Source organism: Cetorhinus maximus, chromosome 9, assembly GCF_964194155.1.
Source record: "Cetorhinus maximus chromosome 9, sCetMax3.hap1.1, whole genome shotgun sequence".
Lineage (NCBI taxonomy): Eukaryota > Metazoa > Chordata > Chondrichthyes > Lamniformes > Cetorhinidae > Cetorhinus > Cetorhinus maximus.
The window spans coordinates 55,568,047-55,589,347 of record NC_135887.1 but is presented as its reverse complement, the minus strand read 5'-3'; positions in this window follow the sequence as shown (position 1 = coordinate 55,589,347).

Genomic DNA, 21,301 nt, shown 5'->3' with positions numbered 1-21,301 from the left:
TTAATTTAAATGAGGAGAAATGCAAAACAAACTCACTCTGTGAGAACTCCAGGGAATTGCTTCCTGTGGGAGAAAGTTGACTCTGACTTCAATTTTCGGAAATGCTGCATTGTTGGGCAGGGATTTCAGAGCTGCCTTGTGTTAATCGCTTTTATTGCATTCATGTAGAAATAAAACTGTTAAAAGTATTACTTGATTTTTCTTTTGTTAATTTGTATTATAAATTTCCGCACTTCCATGGTAAATCATTCAACAGGAATGATGGAGCTTCCCAAAGCAAATTGCTCCACATGTTGTGCAGCTAAAGTCTAAATGTGAAAGGCAGCAGCATGAAGCAGCATTGTATTGTCACCCAATGAGCAAACACATCCTTTCCAGTAGAGCTCCAATGCATTAGGAGCAGGAAGCTGGGCTCATTTTTATTCTCCTTAACTTCAGTTTACTGAGGCCAACACGAGTATTCTAATGACAATCAGGTGAGAACAAAGTGGAGAATAAATCTGGGCCTTTCTGGTCATGGGTCATTACAGGAGGCAGTGCTTTTACCTAGTGGGCTGTTGGAGCATTATCTTTGTGAACCAGGACTGGATGCACAGTTCCTACCAATACTGTCATGTTAAGATGCATTTGCGACTGGTAGATTGGTTTTTCCCTCTTATTGGTTTCTTCACCACTTGCCGCAGACCCAGGGTGGAATCGCCCAAGCCACTGGCATCGGGTGTGCTGGGCATTGTGAGCGACCAATATGGCGTGAAGGCCAAAAATCGGTTTCAATATGCCGTGAACCTCATTGTAATACATCTGCATGTTATTATAGGGCCAGCCCGCCAGACTCATCCCCCCCACCCCCGACCACTGGCTCATCTGTCCACATTGGTGTGATTGCACGCCGGCGCAGAACATGTCTTGACAAGTGTGATGTGCAGAAGAAGACCATACGAGGAGCAGAAGATGCTGGAGCCCAACAGCAATGGGACCCTGCAGGAACATCCTCAGCATATGAGCCATTCTCATGGATATGGCTCTGCCATGAAGCAGCTCACAGAAGTTGAGGGTCCGCTCACAACGGATAATGGCCAAGGGGGTGGAGAGGAAGATGTATCAGTGGGTGGGAGTCGGAAGATCTAGGGTTAACTGGGAGAGGAAGAGGCGTCAGGATGGGTGAGGATGGGAGAGGGGGAATTAAGGTGTTGGCATGGGGTGAGGATCGGAGAGGGGAAATGAAGGTGTCAGGATGGGGTGAGGTTAGGAGGGGGGAAATGAAGGTCTTGGGATGGGGTGAGATTAGGAGGGGGGAATGAAGGTGTTGGGATGGGGTGAGGTTGGGAGGGGGGAAATGAAGGTGTTGGGATGGGGTGAGGTTGAGAGGGGGGAAATGAAGGTGTTGGGATGGGGCAGGTTTGGGGGGAGGAAGCACAGGTGAGGAGAGGGTAACGGGAGAAGACAGCAACTGGGGAGGTAGGTATAAGGGGGGGCTGGAAAGTGTAAGAGAAGGGGTTTGGAGGGGGGAAGGAGTGCAGAGAGGGGAGGGAGTAAGGCTGGAGGAAGAAGTAAGGGTGTCTGAAGGAGTCAGGAAGGGGGAAGCGGGGGTGGAGTCCAGGGGGGAGGACCAAGTGTTGGGGGTGTTTCCAAGGGGGTAAGGGGTCCGGAGGGGGGGATGTCCAGGTGAACGAGCAAGGGAGGGCTGTGATGCATCCCTGACTGCCCCCCGGGCAGCGAACTGAGGGTGGGTGTGGAACGAGGGAATGGAGAAAATGACCAAGGGCAAAGTGAGGCGGTAGGATGGGAGGGTGAGGGTGAGACAGTGTCAGTAGAAGGGACGGTGAGGGTGGTTGGTGGGGACTTGGAGGCAGACACGGATCCTAGGGGTGGGAAGGAGGAGGTCAGGGAGGTACCTGTGGATGCAGGTGGGATTTTCGGGAAGGAAGGGAACCTACATGTTCACCTGCACATTCCCGAAGGAAAAGGTTGTGACTGCTAGGTTACAGAAGGGAGCTGATGAAAAAGCAAATCTAGACCATGCTGTCTAAATTGAAAGTGAAGCGAGAGTCGTGGTGGGCGAGATCAGGTGCTGCATGGGAGTGTGATCAATGGGTGGGCGGAGATGCAAATCAGCTCAGATGGTCAACTGAAAGCAAACCCCAGCAGGGAGCATTCAAAATGCTCAGGACAGTGAGGTGAGTATATTATGTGAAGGGTCTGTGTGTGTGGAAGAGTGCTCGGATGAGGCTCCAAAAGGTCCTGCCACACACACACTTCTCCTTCCAGAATCACTCATGGGCCAGCTGCTCCCTCTGTAGTGACAGAGGACGAGGTTGAGGGGCTCACAGGCAAAGGGGACTCGGAGGGAGAGAACAGCCTCTGGGATTCCTGAGTGGATGACCCAGAGGTGTCCAGCTGCTGCTCCTCCTCCCTTCGTGTACCCAAGGGCCCCGGCCTGACTCCTTCAGGGGAAGGAGCACCTGGAGGCACGTCGAGGTGCCCCATTTCCCTCTTGCGTTGCCATTGCAAGGACTCACCCATGGTTATTGCGATGGAGTGCAGGTTTGCACACATGTTCACGTTCTGCTGGACCAGGGTTTCAATGGCGTCCGCCATCCTCCCCATGGGGACCTCCATACACACACATGTGGGCACCACTGCATCAGAGAGCAGGCGGATGCTCTCCTCCAAATCGTGTGCCCCTCTGTTGAGGGCTTCCAACATCTCTGTGTGATGTCGCCCCGCCTTCTGCTGACTCTCCAGGATGAGTTGGAAGGCCAAATCCAGAGGCTTGACATCTGACTCGGACCTCACAGACTCCTCTTCCCCAGCAGTCCTCCCAGTGCCAGGGAGCTCAGCTGAACCTGCTCCTCCTCCTGCTGCGGACACGTGTCCGTGCGGTGACCCCCAGATTGTGAACCTGAGCCTGCTCTAGATCTAGGTCCCACCGAGGTGTGTGACTCTGCGCTGGTGGAGGGTGTGGGTAAGCGCTGTGACGGGTCTTCCAGGCTGCTTATTTCCAGCTCTTCAATGGAGGAGGTGTCCTCTTGGCTGGAGGTGAGGACCTGGATGGAGCTGAGGGACTGGCTGGCTGAGGGTGTTGGTTGCTTGGCAGAGCTCCCTGTGAACCAAAGTAGAGATAATTAGTGCATGGCAGCAGAGTCAAAAGCAGGAGAGAGAGCACTCCCAGTTGTGTTGAGAGAGGGATGATGTGGTGCAGGATCCTCAGGTGGGTGTTTGCCACCGACCTCACCCTTGCCACAGGCACGGCCCACGTCCTCACCAGTCAGCGCGATGGCCGCTCCTCAAAGTGAGTGAGGGGACTAATGTGGGCCACTCCACCCCCGGTCTGGGACCTCTCCCTGCTGATGTGAGCCAGCTTCTCCTGCATGGAAACAGATGGAGAGAGTGTGAACAGGACACATGGCACTCGATGGAATGTTTGTGTGGTGAGCGGAGCCATGGACAGGATGAGGATGTGAGCTCGGGAGGGTATGAACCTGATGGAGATGTGAGGGAGTGTGTGAGAGTTAGTGGTGTTGTCCCTTGAGGTGTGAGGTCTCTGTGGATGTGTGATGGGTTTGTGAGTGTGTGAGTTGAGAGTGATGAGAAGAATGAGTTACTCTTGCGGAACAGATGAGACCATTCATCCTGCAATGGCACTGGGTGGCTGTCCTCTTTTGCAGGGCATTGGCGCTGACCACCGCTGCCACCACCTCCCGTGCTGGATTGGTGATGCTGCTGCCCATCCTGTGGTCAGAGTTGGGGTAGGGGACATCACGGTGAGCCTCCACAGAATTCAAAAGGCATTTGAGGGACACATCACTGAAATGGGGGGCTGAGTCTTTTTGTCTTTTGGGGCCATCCTGTCTTCTGTGCAGCAGTCCTGGGCTGGAAGCACTGAGAGGTGCGCATGTGGCTGCACTTTAAATGTGGCACCCGGCATGATGAAGCTCCGAGAGCCCGCCCACCATCGAAATGGCTTGTTTCCTGGGAATGAAAATGAATACAGTCGGTTTGGGGCAATACGGGGTGAAAAGCCGCCATTGCGGCCGGCGGGTAGAACGTCGATTTACCCACCTGCAACCGCACTTAGTGCAAATCTGGGACAATTCCGCCCCCAGCCTAGTAGCTATGCCCTTCAGGATTCGGCCAGCTTGGTCAATGGTGGTGCTACATTGAAGTCCCCCACCCAGAGTACACTCTGTGCCCTTGCCACTCTGTGCTTCCTCCAAGTGGTGTTCAATATAGAGGTGCACTGATTCATCAACTGAGGGGGGTGGGGTGGGGGCAATTGCCAGCAGGAGGTTTCTTTGCCCATGTTTGACCTGATGCCTTGAGACTTTGTGAGGTCTGGAGTCAATGTTGAGGGCTCCCAGACCTTTTCATCCTGACTGTATCCCACTGTGCCACCACCGCTGGTGGGACCATTGATGGGTCCACACAACCAATACTTGTTCCATGGAAAGCCTGAGCTGAATATCAGGGAGCATGGCAGAGCCCAGGACCAACTTGGCACCAGCCTTTCGAGAGAGCTTGGAGCCCGTCCTTTCCAACATAGGATGAGTTGTAACCTCCAACTGCAAATCTGTGGAATCCACCATGATGCAGCATCTGATTGGCCGGTATCACAGCTTCCATTGCAGCACAAACAGCTTCCAAAGGTCTGAGTGCTGTAGTGGAAGCTCCAACTATTGCCTTGAATCCCAAACTCCTGGCTGTGAAAGCACATACTGCTGTCATTGTGGTTCTGTTCAAATGGCCTCCAGGAGGTCACAGCAGCCCACCCGTCTATTCCCCAACAAGCCAGTAAGATTGTTGAGGTGCTGCCCCAGGAGGGTGGTAGTGACTCCACTGAGCATGAACCTGCTGTCCTCTCTCTGGATAACAGCATTCCTGCTCCCACCTTGCCATGTCACCACTGTCCTTGCTGTTGCCTGTCAGCCAGCCCAAACTGCAGCAGCCCAGGCTCAGATGGTGCAGTCTGAAGCCAGGCTTCCTAGGCCCAGATCTGCTCAAGGACACTCTCCAAGGCCACCTGCAGTCTCCTCAATTGAAGGTCAGCAGCATTCCAGCCAGGCTGTAGCCACTGGGGATGCAGCTCATGGGAGCAGGAGGTACATGGAAGACAGGGACTAAAGGAATGCACAAGTGTGATTGGTTTAATTTTGTATGCATTATTTAACAAATGAAATTAGATTAGAATGCATTTCCTGGTAGTTATATTTTTGTGTTGTGTAAAAGATGTGCTGATCAGTGATAGAGGAAAGGTAAGGAGTATGGGACTGTTGCTCAATGGGGAGGTGTAGTTGAGTTTTTGGTATCACTCATTAATGATTTCATCAAATAGAGCCAGGGCAGTAAAAGGCTGTCTGCATTGTAGTGTTCCTCTGTCTTCCTGCTCCTCCACTTCTATCTCCTCTTCCCCAGATTCCTGCTCTTCAGTTTCTCACTGTGGTGGTAAGGGCTGCAGATATAGATGTCTGGCCATATGTTTCTGTTACTACAGTTACAAGGTGTCCTCATTATGAATGGTTGGCTGAACTTCAAGACTTGCTAATGGATTAGCTCAGCAAGTTTACATAGGCTGAAGTGGAGTATTTGTTTTGATTGATTGACATATTCATGAAATTATAAATTATTTTTTCTTTGATCTGTTTTTTTCAATGTCTGCATTGTTTATTTGGACAAGATTAAGAGGTGCAAAGTGAGGTAAAGCTTCTCTTGTTGATACTATAATGGCTGTGTCTGATTGACATTTTTATAGGGTTGTAACAGCAGCAGTTTTTTCAAAGGAAATTTTTGAATGGGTGTTTTTTTTTAAGTGCATTTCAAGACTCATTGGTCCTATAGTGCATTCTGGATGACTGGGCATGAAGGGGGTTTGGAGGTTATGGAGATGGCGATGGGGGCATAGAGGAGACTTGATGAGCACGGAGGGGGCAAGGGTAAGAACTTTAAAGATAACTTTCAAAAGGTTCAGAGTCCAGACTGTGGGCAGAATATTACGCTCAGCATCCGGGCGCGTGTCCAACACGCCCGAGTGTAAAATGATGCGGGATGTTGTCGGATGTGCGCCCTGACATCATCGCGCTGTCTTGTAATATTTCATTTGGCGGGTGTGTGCCAGAATCGGCTGTGCGCCTGCCGATAATTAAAACGCCGAGTAAGGCCATTAACAATCTAATTAAATTCAAATTTACGCTGCCCAGCCAACCTTACAGTTGGCAGCCAGGCGAAATGGCCAAGCGGCCTTAACATTTTTTAGGAAACCTCTTCCACAGGTGGGATGAGGTTTCCTAAAGCAAATGAACATGAAATAAAAACTTTATTTTTGAATTAAAAGCATGTCCCAGCTCATGTGACTGAGTCACATGAGGGGAAATGTTTTATTAAATTTTTATTCTCCTCTTTATTTTTTTTTAAACAGCGCTTCATCTCCCTGAGGTAGCTCCGTGCCTCAGGGAGATTGAAGCGCTCTTTCTCACACATGCATGAACTGCACCCCAGGCCCAGCTCTCCCTCCAGCGCTGCCGCTCTCCATCCAGGCTGGGTGGCCCTTAATTGGCCCGCCCGCGTGAAATTGAGGTGCGGAGCCAATCGCAGGTGGCGGGCGGCTTCCTGACAGCCCCCGCCCACCCCCGCCAAGCACCCCCGCCAAGGGCAAAATCCTGCCCGATGTTTTACAACTCCTCTGACGGGCTATGAACCATGAGTGCTTGGGAAGCTGTCCCTGCTGGAGGATGCGGGGTGTGTGAAATGGAATCGGCTAGGTCGGGAGTGCAGTGTGAGGAGCTCACTACCTGCATCCTGATCCTGTGCCGGAGAAAATTGCCAGGGCTGGGAATGGGGGCAGGAATTGTAGAATCAGGTCCCATCTGCCATTTTAAAGGCCTCTGGAGTTGGCCTGACTCTACAAAAATACAGCCCACAGAGTTTACACAGTGAGTGTGGGCGGACAGAGTTTACAGTGTGATTACACAGAGTTTACAATCTGATCACATGCTCACAGCCCAGTGCTGTTCACCGATCACCCCATGTGCCCACCTGATATGTATGGCCTCCCAATTCTCCAATGCCTCAATTTTAAAATTCACCCAGTTTTGTTCAACAATGAAAACAGAAAATGCTGGAAATACTCAGCAGGTCTGGCAGCATCTGCGGAGAGAGAAACAGAGTTAATGTTTCGAGTCCGTATGACTCCTCTTCAGAATTTTCAGCTTTTATTTCAGATTTCCAGCATCTGCAGTATTTTGCTTTTATTTTACTGTTTTGTTCCTCCATCCGTTTCATGGCACTTTTATTGATCTTGCCTTTAGTCATCTCAGCCAGTAGCTTTGGACAACCCTCCCTAAACATCTCCACCTATTTCTCCTTTAAAACCAATCTGACTCTGTCCAAGCTTTTAATAATCATTCTAATATATTCTTTGACTCATTGTCAGTTCTGCCTAATTACACTCTTGTGGCTTTTTTTAAGACATTATAGAAATGCAACATCTTGTTCTGACACACCAAGCAATGAAATACCTCAAACATGTCCAGCAATAACATTTACCTTAAAGGAAAGTTGTTTGTTGGTTACCAAACGGTTAATGATTTCATCCAAGTTGTTGAAAAGTGCTGTTAACCCAAAAGCCTTCATGTAACAACTGCCAAAATGGTAACTTAGGTTTCTGGATGATCACCCAGTGAGATTTATCAAATCCATCTCTTGGGTCAACTTCTCCATGTATTTCTTACACAGTAGATTGAGATGTGTGCATTACGGGGACAGAAAATCAATATAACTACAAGGAAAGAATAAAAAGGAGGCCAGCTACTCAGATTTCTATCACCCAGAAATATTCCCCTGATGCTGCATTAATAATGTAAACCTACATTAAGTTACTCTTTGAACCGACTAAAATTGGGCTGCTTTCAATATAAAGATGGAGAGCGCTGTTTCATTCACAGTTGACCTCACATGAAGAATAGACTTGCTACAGGATCCGTGAGAAACAAGTAACTGTTAGAGAGAGGTAACTGCTTCAAGGAACATCACTACCTGACTGTTACGGAGTAGAGGTCACTGAAACAGTGTTTTAGCAAATGATGTTTGTAAACTGAATAGATTTTTATTGTTTGAAGATGCTCCAAATCCAAGAGGTGTCAGAGCATCTGCTGTGGGGGAGGGAGGTTCAATCAGTAATGGGGAGTCAGACGAGTGAAGAGCAATATTCAAGCTGCATGCTGTTACAGCCATTCTCTGAATTTGAGACTCTAGAGATACTGTAAATAAGGCAGGGTCACGAATATTCATCAGTTAGAGATGCATGCAAAAATGATTTTTTTTAAATTATTCAACAATTAAGCACCATCTGTTTTAAAACTTGAGAGATTCAGAAAGGGGGAAGAGATAAGTGAAGAATTATGTCTGCCTAAATTGTCTTCATTTTGGAGATGTTTCTTAACGTATGTGTCTTCTAAATGATTTTATTGACCACGCTATATGTCAGTGCATTGGAACAATTCTAATGGATTGCAGGTCAAAGCATGAACAGCAAGGTTCAACATTTGAAATGATCACATGCTTATGGTACCAGTCAATTGGTATTTTGCTGTTAAGGATTCCATTTGTCAAAATATTTTAGACAAATCTTCATTAATCTGGCTACTTTGCACAGTTAGAGATGTACAGTTTTGAAGATCTACTCTCAAAATGTAGAGGACTGACTCACAGCTTGGGTTTCCATAACAACAGCTTCTATTTATAGACCTCTGCAAATCAACATAAGTCCTAATGTTGAGAGTAGTTGTCTTCACCATGCTGCTGTACTGCAGTGAGACCTGGACTGTGTATCAGCAACAAATAAGAGCACTAGAGAAATTCCATCAGCAATTTCTCTACTGCGTCCTCTGGATTCAATGGGTGGACAATTGAACAAGTGCTAACATCCTTCTTGAAGGCAGCTCAACAAGCATTCAGGGAAAGCTCCTGCGAAATACATTATGATGGACTGGATGCTCTGTCCGGATGGCCAAAAAGAATCTCACTCGCCAGGACCTGTTTTCTGAACTCTTAAATGGCCAACATTCCAGGGAGGACAAAGAAAACGCTCCAAAGACACTCCGAAGCTCTTCTTGAAGTGAAGAAGCATTGACATTAATCACTGGGAGGAGCTTGCTAACAGTTGTTCAAAATAGTTTCAAGCTGTCCAAGCTGCATCATGCTTTGAGTCACAACATCTTGATGACGAAGCAGAGCGGCAGCAGAGAAGGAAAGAAAAGGAAACAAATCCTGCACTCTGGACCTGCATTCTGGATCCCACTATCTCATGGGATATCCTGCCTCATGTGCCCAAAGATCTGTGGGTTGAGAATCGGCCGGTTCAGTCACACGAAGACCCATACCAAAAACTCACAACTTTGAGTAGATGTCATCCTCAAATTGAGAGGACAGCCAATGACAATTTATATAGCATCTTTAACACTATAAAATGCCTCAAAGTGCATCATAAAAAAACCCAACACCAAGCAACAGATAGATAACAGCACAGATGACCAAAAGTTTTATCAATGATTTCAAGGAGGAGAGAGGTAGACAAGTGGAAAGGTTAGGGAATTCCAGGGTAGCCGAAGGCATAGCCACCATTCGCTAGTTGGACAGCGATTGTGTTTAATTGTAGGCAGGTGGTGGGGATTAACTGGGAATTCACTTGTACCTCCAGAACTAGGCACAGACTGAAACCGCAGTAGGGGTGCTTGCTTGAAATCTGAAACCTTGTAAATAAATGTTCATAAAGCGTGTAAAGATTGGCTCCAGTTCTATCTTTCAGGAACTGGCTTTCTGGAATATGACATAGTATCACAAGAAAATTGCCTGTAGGTGAAGACTGGAAGTTAAGAAAACATTTTTCAGACAGAAAAACTACTATCCTAGTGGAAATTGGCACAAAGCTAGTGTAAATTATCAGGGTATGTTTACCATGTTCTTAAAGTCTGAACCATATGACTATTGGAAAAATGTAGTGGGTATGTGATGATGGGGTATGTCCCTATCTTTTTTTATTCATTCACAGGATGTGGGCATCGCTGGCTGGGCCAGCATTTATTGCCCATCCCTAATTGCCCTTGAGAAGGTGGTGGTGGTAAACCACCTTCTTGAACTGCTGCAGTCCATGTTACAAATGATTGGCTTACTTAAGCTATTTCATAGTCAACCACATTGCTGTGGGTCTGGAGTCATATGTAGGCTAGACCAGGTAAAGACAGCAGATTTCCTTCCCTAAAGGGCATTAAACAATCAACAATGCTTTCATGGTCACAATTACTAAGACTAGTTTTTAATTCCAGATTTTAATAATTGAACTTAAATTCCACCAGCTGCCATGGTGGGATTTGAACCCATGTTCCCAGAACATCAGCTTGCACTTCTCGATCCTTACTCCAATTACACTACCACTATACCACCACCTCCCCCTATCAAAGACAAAGCAAGGTATGGCCTCGTCATTGTCAGTTCCTAGATGCTGCAAGATCAGAAGGATTTTGTGATGTGGGTGCCTCTCAGTTGGATAGTGATGAAGGTGGAGACCTTCTTGGGTGAAATTTACAAGTAAGATGATCTGTTAAATGCCTATATGGTATGGTCAGGCTTTATAGATTTGGGAAAACAGATGTGCAAACTATGGAAAAATATACAATGGACTTTAACAGATTGTATAAGAGAATGATGAAATTCAACTTGGGGAGCTTTGTATCAGTGTTCGCATTTAGATTGCTGGATTGTGCTAGGGTGCCTCAAATGGATCAGCTACTGGTTCCAACTGGTGTTCAATTCTCGGACAGGGAGACGCTAATGGGTCAGATGTCTGCTGCCTGGGTAAAGTCATTTCCTCCAGCCTCTGTGAAATCTGAGAGACATCCCGTGGTGACACAAAGAATGGAGGACTCAATGATTGCCAGATTTTGAAATGGCCCAGATACTGGATACAGGCATCAATACAATGAAGGGATTAAAGACAGGTAGAATGAGAATGAAAGCACCATTAGAAGATCTGAGTATTACAGCAGAAGACAGAATTGGAATGACAATAGTAGTTGAATTAACTCCAAGAATGTCCAAGTTTCGCACTTCAGGCTTGTCTTGAAGTATCACACAAACTGCCCAAAGTGGAGAGGTAGGGTCCTTGAAATGACAGATGATGCAGAGAATTCTAAAGATGATAAAGATAATGATGAACCTGAAGAAAACATACTGGTCATAAGGAATTTTAGTCCTGTGCTTAATGTGTTAGTGACCACCTGCTTTAATTGTGCAGTTTTTGCATTTGAACAGTATGTGGAACATATAGTTTGAATTCTTACCTTGATTCATTAAGTAGTGAGGATCAATGCAAGGTCATGGAATACCTAAATACTACTTGTTTTAGGTTTGGTGATGACAACACATTGAGGTCACTAAAATGAGTTGTAATTATATGTAAAATGGCTGGAGTGATCCATTTTATAATTCCCAATGTAGTCTCTAATGAGATCGGTATGATGCTGAGTAAACCTTTGATGAAAAAGGCACAAATGAAACTTGACATGGAGCATAGTAAAGCAATTATTTTTGAAAAGTCAGTGGATCTGCAATTTACCCAGCCAGGCGTCACAATCCCCATTGAGAGCAATAATTTTTAAAAAGAATGTTGAACTTCCAGATAATGGCTGAAAGAATGACTCATCAAGATTTCACATTTTAAGGCATTTACTGTAACAAAAGACTGAAAGATCTATTGACTAAATATTATCTTTGTAGGCAACTTATACTTTAAACCACAGAATACAATACCCCCTTCTCATTTTTAACAAAACCAAAAAAAAGTATACATGACACTGTACTTCATGTAGACATTAAATTCTCCCAGAATCAGGCCAAAACAATTCTTGTCTAATGTTTACCTCCATTCTTTTCCTTTCTCAGTCTATTAACTTCTAACCCTAGAATTGTCCTTCTCAGTGAGAATATTACTGGAGATCCGCCCGTTTGGACAAGCAAGGCAAGTTTTCCAGCTCTGTTTTAACTCTTCGAATTTGGTCTTTTCAATCTGAGAGCAAGCTGAAAATATCTCTCTCTCTCATGTCCAACCCTATAAACTTACCAGCTCCAGAAGCCCGACTTCCAATTTGGAATCCTTTATTTGGAATTTCCATCCATGAGACAACGCTGGCTGTCCTTTCTCTGGCACCTTTGTGAAAACGCCAAAATCTCTCCAACTGTCAACTTGTTAGTAATCATGTAACTTGCGAGGAGTCTCTAGAGCTTCTCTATCATTGGAGCTCCTACTTTTTGTGTTGCTCCTCACTGTTTTTTGGTTCTTGCTCATTACACTATGTCCCCTACTAGATCTCCTGTCCGTATCTGGATTATTACTGCTTGATCTGTCCTTCCTGTGACTGGATTTCCTTTCGCAAGTTCTTTTCCTTGGGCTGTGGTCATGAGTACATCCACCATCTGAACTTATGCTACATTTCCTGGCTTTCCACATTTTCACTTCCTCTGCTAATCCGTAAATCTAATATCCTGCCTCCTGTCCTGTATGTTCAGCTAGTTTTTGAATTTTCCTGTGGCCTTTCCGGCCCTTTCTACGATGGTGGATTCCTTCCACTCACTAGCCCCTTCTGGCATATATGCTACCCTAGTTCCAACTTTCAGTAATTGGTTTTTTAAGAAATGGCCCTGTCCTGATTTTCAATATCACTTGGTCTACTCTCAGCCTGTTATATGTCACAACATGTTGTTTGTACCGGTCCAACGTATACATGTATGAAGTGCCTGGTGCATCTTCAGTTTCCATCCTCTGTTCAGGTTCCGTCAATGTGTAATCGATGCCAGTAAGCCACGTGGAATACTCTTAACAGTTTGGTTACCGTGTTGCAAGATTATCGTTTTGTCATCAGTGCCTATACCCTTTCCTGGGCCCACACCCTTTCCTGGGCCCACACCCTTTCCTGGGCCCACACCCTTTCCTGGGCCCACACCCTTTCCTGGGTCTCTCCATTCTTTCTGCCTTTCTCTTTTATAATAAGCCATGTCCATGGGCTTAAGATTAATTTCTGACACCCTGATTCAATACTTCAAAGCTCTCCTGATTTTTCTGAAACCCCCACCCTTAATAAATGCATAGCATTCAAATGTTCTGCAAAAATTGAGCCAATGGTAATTCTCTCCGAAGCCGAGGGATGGTCCTATATTATTGAAGGTATCTTCGGATTCCTGCCTTAAACTAACTGATAGGGCTATAGCCCCCAACCTCCTAGAGCGTGTTTTGTGCACGTACTGCCCAAGCTAGAGCAGTTGTCAATTTACAATTTGGTTGGTCAGCTAAAAATTTTCGGAGCATTTCGTCAGTCACGGCATGATTTCTCTCTCATAACCCATTACTAAAAGGACTTTCTGCTGCTTGTGTGCATTGCTACAATACTCAAATTTTCTCACACACTCTTGAATTCACCATTGGTGAATTCTCCTCCATTGTCAATTAAGAATTAAGTTGGTGCTCCCAGCCCCGTTCCTATACATCATTCCATTATTTTATTACTTTTTTGTCTTTACTAAAAATTGCTATTGAAGACTAAATCTAGTTGCTACATCTACAAAATGTAGAAGAAAAATATTTTTTTTCTTTATCCCATACTTCGAGGTCCATCGCTAGTTTCATTAAAGTCTCTCAACAGTGGAAGACTTACTACTGCTCATGATGCTGTTCTCCTGTACTTTTTATAAATATCACGTTTTTCACTAATATCTTCGACAAGTCTAGTGTATTCCTCACTCAGTACCCCTGCATCCTTTAACAGAATATTCAACCTATCACCAGAGGGATCTGCAAATTGACAATGTAGTTTGATAATAATTTACTGCTTCTCCTTTAAATCTCTATTGCCAGCTGCCATTAATCCCTCTTTAACATTCTGTCTAGAGATTATAGGCCTTAAAGGAATACAATAATGTCCCAACTGTGTAAATTGCAACTCTACAGATCTGCCAAAAACAATTGCTCCATGTCCAATTTCATTTGGGTCTTTTTCATTGAAGGCTTACTTAATAGTAGAGGTGTTTCACTCGATACAACATCAGTACTGATAAAGTGATTCACCCCTGCTATTTTACACAGAGTTACTATTCTTTTTAATGTTTCCAATATGTTATCATCACTGAAACAAGTAGAACTGTCATATTCTTGGACTTTACTTCGGTCTCCCTTGCTTAAAGAATTTGTATAATATTTTAGCCAGTCCACTCCACATACCATGGAGGTACACCTACTATCTAAAACCATGCAACTGAATTAATCTGCGACTGGGACACTCATTACCGGACTGAAGCTTCTGGTGATCAATACGATTCCTTCTGACTGGTCAGTATCGTCCTCCTTGCATTCTGTACCTTCCATGTCATGTGTTGTCTCAAGAACCCGGTTTTTCATTTTTGGGCAACTCAGCGCATAATGATACTTAGAGTCGTATTTGAAGCACCTGTTGACCAGTCACATGGACTCGAAACGTTAACTCTGTTTCTCTCTCTACAGATGCTGTCCGACCTGCTGAGTTTTTCCAGCATTTTCTGTTTTTATTTCAGATTTGCAGCATCCGCAGTATTTTGCTTTTACCTGTTGACCCCTTGTTTATCCCTGAGGTTCATCCTCCTTCCATAATTGCCCAATTCCTGCCACCGATTATAGCTCCCAAAAGGGTCTCTGTCCTTGTACTTTTGTTTGTACAGACGTTTTGGCCTGATATTAGAACGGTCTCAAAATGCTGCTAGTGTTGTATCCTCTATCTTTGGTGTCAGTGCTGAAGAGACATTTGTGCCGTAGAAGCAGCCAGAAATGAATGCTTTCCCAGAACTTTTTTTTAAGTCTTCAGAGTCTTTCTCTTTGAATCTAACTCCTGTTAAAACCAAGAGCTTATCCATGTTTGATATCTGAGCGGAGCCCAATAAAGGCAAGTACTGATTTAGGAATTTCCAAGTTGGTTCAACTCCATGATGTATTCTTCTATGAAAGAATTATGGATTTTTCTAAATTTATCAAAGCTCGACCAAGCTTCATAGGCATTCAATAAGTCACCTTTCATATAAATTTTATCCATGAATCCCAAGAGAATGTCCAAATCTTCTTCATTACCAGTTCCTGAGCATCTAGTTCCAAGAATGCTTCGCAGCTGATCTTGCTCCTGTCAGGAAGCTATCCCTTGCTTTCTTTTCAGTAGAGATGTAACCCGTGTCCATACATCAACTTTATTTTTCCATTGATCATAAGGCTCCATGTCACAAAACAGTGGTGGAAAATCATATCCTATCATCGTATACCTGCTTTCAGACACCTTTCTTCAGAGTCTCCAATTACAGACCCCCCTCAAAAATAAATTAACTCCAATACTAGCCTTCTGCCTAAAGTAAATCTTAGGCTCCAATCTTCACTTTCAGGCAACCATTTACTGCTACCAAATGTCAGTGCAATTCTCAAGCCTGATTAAACCTAGGATACTTTGGTGGAGACCATTTATTGCTTGCCACAGAACTTACTTCTCCACTCTAACACAATCCCCACCCAGTGCCAGCTAACTCTTCTTTATATACACTTCTGAGTATAATTAACTCATCAATACCCAACACCTGTTCACCTTATTACCTCAAACTACTGGGCATTTAACATCCATCAGCAGAACCTATTAGATACTCACATGGCTTCTCCCTCATTTTGCTTACTAATGTTCTTTTATGCCCTCTCTTTGCTTTCCTAATTTCATTTCTGATTTCACCCCTCCTCTTCCTATACTCCTCTCAGCTTTCTGTAGTATTGAGTTCTCAGTGTCTGACATAAGCTTTCCTTTTCTGTCTTTCCTTACCCTGAAAGCTCCTTAGCATCCAGGGGGCTCTATATTTAGCCGTCCCACCCTTTTTCTTTGTGGGAACATGTTTACTCTGAACCCCTTGAATCTCCCCTTTGAATGCCTCCCACTGCTCTGACACTGATTTACCTTCAACTAGCTGTTTCCAGTCCACTTTCTCTAAATCACTCCTCAGCTTGGTAAAATTGGCCTTGCCCCAGTTTAGAACTTTACCTCCTGTTCTATCTTTGTCCTTTTCCATAATTATGTTAAAACTAACTGAATTATGAACACTATCACCAAAATGCTCTCTCACTGTCACTCCTACTACCTGCCCACCTTCATTTCTTAAAACTAAGTCCAGAACAGTGCCCTCTCCTGTTGGACTTGCTACATACTGACCAAAAAAATTCTGAATGCACCTTAAGAATTCTGTTCTCTCCATTCCTTTCATAATAAAACTATCCCAGTTAATATTGGAGTAGTTAAAATCCCATCCTACCCACCCACTGAGGTGACTGTATCTGCACTGATGGAGGGTGCAGGTGAACACCGTGATGATGCATCCTCCTCAGATGTGGGGCTTGTTCCTCGCCCTTTTCTTGCTGTTACTTGGAATGGAGAAATGAAAGATTTAATGGAAGTCTAAGCAGGCTCCCTTATTAAAGCACTGTGTTAGGAGCATGCATGTCTATGGCAGCTGCTGACCCCTCCTCAGTAAGTGATTAACCAGCAGGATGTCCTGCAACTAATAGAAGATCGACAGCATGAAGTGGCTGGCACACATTCAGTGCCCATGTCCCATCTGCTGGTGAGTCCTGTAACCCAAACTCCTGTCTGACATCCCTGTGCCCTCGCACACTTACACTGCCTGATGCCCTTATGAGTGTCACTTTGCAGTGAGTAGATGGAGCCACTTACCCTGGCGGAGGGCAGCTGATCGATCATCCTATTCCTGCACTGCTGGCTATTTCTCCTGAGGCCCCACAGGCACTAACCTCTACTGTGACCTCTGTCCAGGCTGCTGTGGTCAGATGGGAGAGCCTCCTGCTGCCATGTGGAGAAACAGAGCCTCCCGCCTTCCCTGGTCGGCCTGGAGGACAGTCTCCCCAGGAGGCTTTGCTGAACCGCAGGGCCACACATTGTCTGGTCTGGGACATTCTGGTATCAGCGGAATACTGAATGACAGCCAGACTGATGCTCCTGGCCTGCACGGAGTAGATGGCTGTCCAGGAGTTATTTGATTACGGCGCCCGGACCTTTGATGCCATGAGGTAACGTTGGGAATGGCGAATTCCTGCCTGCCATGACGCAAGATTCGCTGTGCTCCTTGCAGATGCATATGTAATGAGCTGAACAGCACACAATTGCACGTGGTCAGTCATCCCACCCCACACCCCCACCGCCCCCTCCCCAGCAGAAATCATTCCCATTTCCACACCCGCCAACAAACTGAGACTCCAGAACAGAAGATTCCGGCCACTTCACTCCATAAAGAGTCTGTCTGTAAATCAGATTATAAACTGTATGTCTGTAACCACACTGTAATATGTGTGTGTTTGTGTTAAAAATGTTCGTGTAATCACACTGTAAACTGTCTGATCACTCTGCAAACGCTGTGTGTAATCATACTGTAACTTGTGTGTGATCACACTTTAAATTGTATGTGTGAAGTAACAGTGTGTGTGTAATACTTCATAAAAAGGTTGTGTGCAATCAATTGTATACTCTGTTAACACAATGCAAGTGTATGCATATTATCACCCTCTAACTGTGTGTCTAATTACACTGAAAACTGTGTGTGTAATCAGACTGTAAACAGTTAGACTAACACACTGATCTGTGTGCATTAGCACTCTGTAAACTGTGTGTAATCACTTCATAAACAAATGTGTGCGTAATCACACTAATTGTGTATGTCATCACGCTGTAACTGTGTATGTGTAATCACATTGTAACTGTGTGCTTGTAATCACACTAACTGTGTTTGTAAACACACTGTAACTGTATGCTTGTGTGTGTAATCACTCTGGAAATAATGTATGTGATCACACAGTAAAGTGTGTGTGTGATTAACCTGTAAACTGCGAGTGTGTGTGTTTTCACATGGTAAACTCAATGGCCAGAATTTTATGCTCCCCCACCGGTGGGTTTTTAGGTGGGGGGAAGCGTGAAATTGAAGGAAGGGATTTCTCTCCAGGTTTGCACCTGCCCTGTGATTTTACACTGGGTGGGCAAGGCCTCAAATGGGCCCTTGTCCCAATAATTGGCCACTGAAAGACCGTTTCCTGCCCAGCCTCAAATTTTAGGCTGGAGGGAGAATTGAACTTCCGTGGGGGAAGCCCAAAGAAAGAGCAGAGTTATATCTTGGGCGGGAAGGAGGTGTGCACCTCAATCAGAAGCCCCTTCTGAAGTCAGGCAGCCCCCCTCCTTAAGGTCCAGTGGCCTCCAGACCTCCGTCCCTCCGAGATCCCGATCACTCCCAGCCCTTACCCACCCTCTCCACCCTGGGACCCCTTGATCTTACCTGGGCCTCTGTTGCATGGATTTAAGCTCCAACGTCCTCCTGCATTTCTTCTTTTTTTATTCACTCATGGGATGTGGGCTTCGTTGGCTGGGGCCAGCATTTACTGCCCATCCCTAATTGCCCTTGAAAAGGCAGTGGTGAGCTGCCTCCCTATACCGCTGCATAAGGCAGCTCACCACCACCTTTTCAAGGACAGTTAAGGATGGACAATAAATGCTGGCCCAGCCAGCGAGGCCACATCCCATGAAAGTATTTTAAAAAAGGACTAGAAAGCTCCTGGCCATCAGAGGCCATTCAACCCATCGTGTCTGCACTGGCCACAAAAGAAAAATTTTTAAATGCTGCCCATTCTAATCCCACCTTCCTCACCTGGTCTGGAGCCTTGCAGGTTACAGCACTTTAGCTGCAGATCCAGGTGCCTTTTCAATGAGTTGACGGTTTCTGCCTCACTCACCAATCCGGGCAGCGAATTCCAGGCACCCACCACCCTCTGGGTGAAAACGTTTTTCCTAATGTCCTTTCTAATCTTTCTACCAATCACCTTCAATCTGTGCCCTCTGGTAATTGACCCCTCTGCTAGGGGGAACAAGTCTTTCCTGTCTACCCTATCTAGGGCCGTCATAATTTTGAACATCTCAATCACCCCTCAGCCTCCTCTGTTCCAAGGAAAACAACCCCAGCCTATCCATTCCTTCCTCGTAGCTGCAATTTTTCAAGCCCTGGCAACATTCTTGTAAATCTCCTCTGCACTCTCTCCAGAGCAATTATGTCCTTGCTGTAATGTGGTGACCAGAACTGTACACAAAATTCCAGCTGTGGCCTAACCAGTGTTTCATACAGTTCCACCATTACATCCCTGCTTTTGTATTCTATACCTTGCCCAATAAAGGAAAGCATTCCATATACTTTTTTTACCACCTTATCCACCTGTCCTGCCACCTTCAGGAACCTGTGGACATGCACTCCAAGGTCTCCCACTTCCGCAACCCCTTTCAATATCCTCCTGCTTATTGAGTATTCTCTTGTTCCCTTTTTCCAGTGTAATCAGACTGCTTGTGCAATCACTCCATAAAAAGTGTGTGATCACATTGTAGACTGTTTGTCTGTAGTCACACTGTAAACTGCGTGTGTGTAATTACAATATAAACTATGCATATGCAGTGACACTAATTTTGTGTATGTGCAATCCCCAGACTGTGATTGTGTGTAATCACACTGTAAAGTGTAGGCAGAATTGTCCACTCCCACCAGTAGCGGGGTTCTTGGCGGGCAGGGGTGGACAATACGGCAGGAGCTGAAAAATTCATTTCTCAACAGGGGGAAATGACGATGGGAGTGTGCAGCCCCAACAGTGGGTCTCCAATCCACCCTAAGGATATCGGGAAGCTGTTTGCATATCATTGTCGGGATTCAAAAGAACAACCAACCGGAATTTTCACTTCCACCACCCCACCCCCCAACCACACGCCCCCACAGACAACCACCACCAGTGGGATTTCACACCAGTCCAAAACACGTCCAGACCAACATATCAGGACTGAGCTGGACAGAGGTCTGGATCAGATTGTGGACCCTGGGGCAGATGGTTAACAAGGAGAGAGCGTGTGGGAGGTGGGGTCAGTGTAGGTGGAGATGGGGAGTGTGAATGGGGGGGTGTAGGTGGAGAAGGGGAGTGTGAGTTGGTGGGGGGGTGTAGCTGGAGAAGGGGAGTGTGAGGGGGGGGGTAGGTGGAGATGGGGAGTGTGAGTGGGGGGGTTGTAGGTGGAGATGGGGAGTGTGAGTGGGGGGGGGGTGTAGGTGGAGATGGGGAATGTGAGTGGGGGGGTGTAGGTGGAGAAGGGGAGTGTGAGTGGGGGGGTGTAGGTGGAGATGGGGAGTGTGAGTGGCGGGGGGTGTAGGTGGAGATGGGGAGTGTGAATGGGGGGGCTGTAGGTGGAGATGGGGAGTGTGAGTGGGGGCGGGGTGTAGGTGGAGAAGGGGAGTGTGAGTGGGGGGGGTGTAGGTGGAGAAGGGGAGTGTGAGTGGGGGCGGTGAAGGTGGAGATGGGGAGTGTGATTGGGCGGGTGTAGGTGGAGATGGGGAGTGTGAGTGGGGGCGGTGTAGGTGGAGATGGGGAGTGTGAATGGGGGGGGTGTAGGTGGAGATGGGGAGTGTGAGTGGGGGGGGGTGTAGGTGGAGATGGGGAGTGTGAGTGGGGGGGGTGTAGGTGGAGATGGGGAGTGTGAGTGGTGGGGGGGGGTGTAGGTGGAGAAGGGGAGTGTGAGTGGTGGGGGTGTAGGTGGAGAAGGGGAGTGTGAGTGGTGGGGGTGTAGGTGGAGAAGGGGAGTGTGAGTGGTGGGGGTGTAGGTGGAGAAGGGGAGTGTGAGTGGGGAGGGGGTGTAGGTGGAGAAGGGGAGTGTGAGTGGTGGGGGTGTAGGTGGAGAAGGGGAGTGTGAGTGGTGGGGGTGTAGGTGGAGAAGGGGAGTGTGAGTGGGGTGGGGGTGTAGGTGGAGAAGGGGAGTGTGAGTGGGGGGGGGTGTAGGTGGAGAAGGGGAGTGTGAGTGGTGGGGGTGTAGGTGGAGAAGGGGAGTGTGAGTGGGGTGGGGGGTGTAGGTGGAGAAGGGGAGTGTGAGTGGGGGGGGGTGTAGGTGGAGATGGGGAGTGTGAGTGGGGGGGGGTGTAGGTGGAGATGGGGAGTGTGAGTGGGGGGGGTGTAGGTGGAGAAGGGAAGTGTGAGTGGGGGGGGTGTAGGTGGAGAAGGGGAGTGTGAGTGGTGGGGGGTGTAGGTGGAGAAGGGGAGTGTGAGTGGGGGGGGGTGTAGGTGGAGATGGGGAGTGTGAGTGGGGTGGGGTGTAGGTGGAGAAGGGGAGTGTGAGTGGGGGGGGTGTAGGTGGAGAAGGGGAGTGTGAGTGGGGGGGGTGTAGGTGGAGAAGGGGAGTGTGAGTGGGGGGGG